Raw genomic sequence first — 3578 nt, forward strand, 5'->3', positions numbered from 1 at the left:
AGTGGACGAAGTTGACGAAGTGGACGAAGTTGACGAAGTTGACGAAGTTGACGAAGTGGAGGAAGTGGATGAAGTTGACGATGTTGACGAAGTGGACGAAGTGGACGCAATAAAGGAAGTCGACGAAGTTGAGGAAGGGGACTAAGTGGAGGAAGTGGAGGAAGTAAAGGCAGTGGAGGAAGTGGACGAAGTTGATGAAATTCACGAAGTGGACGAAATGGATGAAGTGGACGAAGTGGACGAGGTGGACGAAGTGGAGGAAGTGGACAACGTGGACGAAGTGGACGAAGTTGACGAAGTGGACGAAACGGATGAAATTGACGAAGTGGACGAAGTGGACGAGGTGGACGAAGTGGAGGAAGTAGAGAAAGTGGAGGAAGTGGACGACGTGGACAAAGTGGACGAAGTGGACGAACAAAGTGGACGAAGTCGACGAAGTTGACGAAGTTGAAGAAGTTGACGAAGTTGACGAAGTGGACGAAGTGAACGAAGTGGAGGAAGTAATGGAAGTGGAATAAGTGGACAAAGTTGACGAAGTGTAGGAAGTGGAGGAAGTGGAGGAAGTCGAGAAAGTGGAGAAGTGGCCAAAGTGGACGATGTGGACGAAGGGGACGAAGTGGACGAAGTGGATGAAAGAACTCGACGAAGTTGACGAAGTGGACGAAGTAAACGAAGTGGAGGAAGTAGAGGAAGTGGACTAAGTGGACGAAGTTGACGAAGTGCAAGAAGTGGAGGAAGTGGAGGGAGTAGAGGAAGTGGACGAAGTTGATGAAGTGGACGAAGTGGGCGAAGTGGACGAAGAGGACGAAGTTGTTGAAGTTGACGGAGTTGACGTAGTGGACGAAGTGGACGACGTGAACGAAGTGTCAATACCAAATTTTGTCCGGATTGGTTTTTGGCTTTATCGTATTCTATTGTCGTATGTTTTATTATTTACTCAGTTTGATTTACATTGTTATTTTCGTTTCTTTTCTTTTTTCTTATTCTTATTTTATTTTACTTTTCCTTTCATAATTTCCACTTTTAAACTTTGTCTTTACTTCTTATTTTTATTTTTAGTTTTGCTCTAATTACTATAAAAAAAATAAAATAAAAAAAAATAAAGAGATTGGAATGTTCTATTTTGTCTTTAGTAAAAAAAAAAAGTAAAAAGAAAAAAAAGAAAAAAACTTTTGTCGGGAGAAAGGACGACGCATGGGAGGAGTCAGTGGGCACAGATGCGATTTGGATTGGCAGAGAAAAAACGGTTACGAGGAATCTCAGAAAAGGTAGAAGAAGGGAATTTTGAGGGAGAGAGTGGGGACCGAAAGAGAAAAAACTGGAGAGCCTTTAGGAAAATCATCATCGATTCCTAGTGAGAGCTTCCGCGATTCACCGAGAAAAAACAAACAAAGACGCCAGCCACAAGGGGGAGAGATAATCGGAGACGAAGAGGACAAAGGCAAGCAGAGCTACAAGAGGTAACCCTGCTCATATAAGCTGGCTGCATTGTATGTCTTTTTGTGCGTGATTTTGCTCTGTTTGAGTATGATATTATGGTGTGAATATTTTCCTTTCTCTGGTCCAACGCATAACCACACTTCCACTTTAACCTGAAACCTGCTTGATTCGTTCCTTAATTCCTATTCCATCTTTGCCGCCAAAATCATCACCATCTCCATTTTCATCCTTCTTGATACACCTATTCACAGTTCCCCTGCATAAAAAAAAAAAACAAAAAAACAACAACAAAACAATGGACAGAAGAAACCAAATCCATCCCAACTCACGCATTACATTTATCATCCTCCCCAGCCACCACTGATTTTAGTTCCTCTGCTCTTGAAACCCATCCCATTCGGTCAACATGAACCACACCTCACGAACATCATCGTCACCCTTCCCACACACAAGCTAGTATCTTGCCTACACTGAACACTCTCTTTGGTCGCTGCGAAATGGTATGCTTAGGCGTTTAGTGAGAGTGAGAGTGATAGCGGTACCTTCGTCACCTAAATACCTTCTCAACTTCCGATTCCATCCACTTTCAAACTCGCTTTCTCCCTGTCATCCTCTGCCATGGCCGCCACCGATGACTCCCTTCGCAAATCCCCTACCTGTTCTTCCCTTTTGTTTTCTGCCTTTCTGCTATCACACAACAATGTATAAATCGAGGGCTGGAGAGCATGGCTTTCGAATGAATGCGACGGAGGTGGGGAGCAAGGCTTGGTCGTTGTTGATGGCGTGACGGCGTTGAGTTCCCATGGCCTGAGCTGTTGAGGGGAACTCTGTGGCGCGATGATGGAGGAGATGAGGGCGTTGTCGCGACGGTCACGGGGGTTGGCGGTCCTGGTGGCGCCGGTGAGGAAGCGCGCTCCAGCCAGAGGCGGCGGCAGGAGGTGCCCAAGGTGGAAAAGCCTCAACCCTAGGCTAGTGCGAGAGAGAGAGGGCGAGAGAACGCCGTGGCCGACCGTGGTTCCGGTGGCGCTTGGGGTCGCCGCCGACGCCGAGACGGGTGGAAGGTGGTGGCGCGGTGGCTGGTTGGAAGAAGTAGTGGCGCAGGTGTTCAAGGGAGGCAATCCCAGCCCTAGGCTAGTCCGATCAGAGAAAGAGACCCTGGGTTTCTCATGTGCTGATTGTGAATGGTGGAATGAGTTGAAAATGCCAAACCCCTAAGGGATTCTAGGTCAGAAACCACCCGGGTGGGCCAAGCCCAGAAATAAGCACGCGACCCGGAATCTTAGGCCTTTTACGAACGTTCGTTAATCCACCCAACGAACGCTCGTTCTTACTCCCCATTCTCAACGAGCGTCCGTTAATCCCGCCAACGCTCGTTACTCCTCCTCATTCCCAACGAACGCTCGTTCTTTCTCCTCATTCTCCACGAACGTCCGCTAATCCCCCCAACGCTCGTTACTCCGCCTCATTCTCAACGAACGTTCGTTAATTCCCCCCAACGAACGCTCGTTATTTCTCCTCATTCTCAACGAACGTTCATTAGTCCCCCAACGAACGCTCGTTCTTTCTCCTCATCCTCAACGTCCGTTCATAATTCCCCCAACGCTCGTTACTCCTCCTCATTCTCAACGAACGCTCATTACTCCCCCCAACGAATGCTCGTTATTTCTCCTCATCCTCAACGTCCGTTCATATTCCCCCCAACGCTCGTTATTTCTCCTCATTCTCAACGTACGTCGTCTCCCCCTACGAACGCTCGTCATGCAGCCTCATTTCAAGCGTCCGCCCAACGAACGCTCGTTCTTTCTCCTCATTCTCAACGAACGTTCGTTAATCCACCCAACGAACGCTCGTTCTTTCTCCCCATTCTCAACGAGCGTCCGTTAATCCCGGACACGCTCGTTACTTCTCCTCATTCCCAACGAACGCTCGTTCTTTCTCCTCATTCTCAACGAACGTCCGCTCATAATTCCCCCAACGCTCGTTACTCCTCCTCATTCTCAACGAACGTTCGTTAATAAACCCAACGAACGCTCGTTCTTTCTCCTCATCCTCAACGTCCGTTCATATTCCCCCCAACGCTCGTTACTTCTCCTCATTCTCAACGTACGTCGTCTCCCCCGACGAACGCTCGTCATGCA

Source organism: Vigna umbellata, chromosome 4 (genome assembly GCF_029865625.1).
Source record: "Vigna umbellata cultivar VRB3 chromosome 4, Vumbellata_1.0, whole genome shotgun sequence".
Classification (NCBI taxonomy): Eukaryota; Viridiplantae; Streptophyta; class Magnoliopsida; order Fabales; family Fabaceae; genus Vigna; species Vigna umbellata.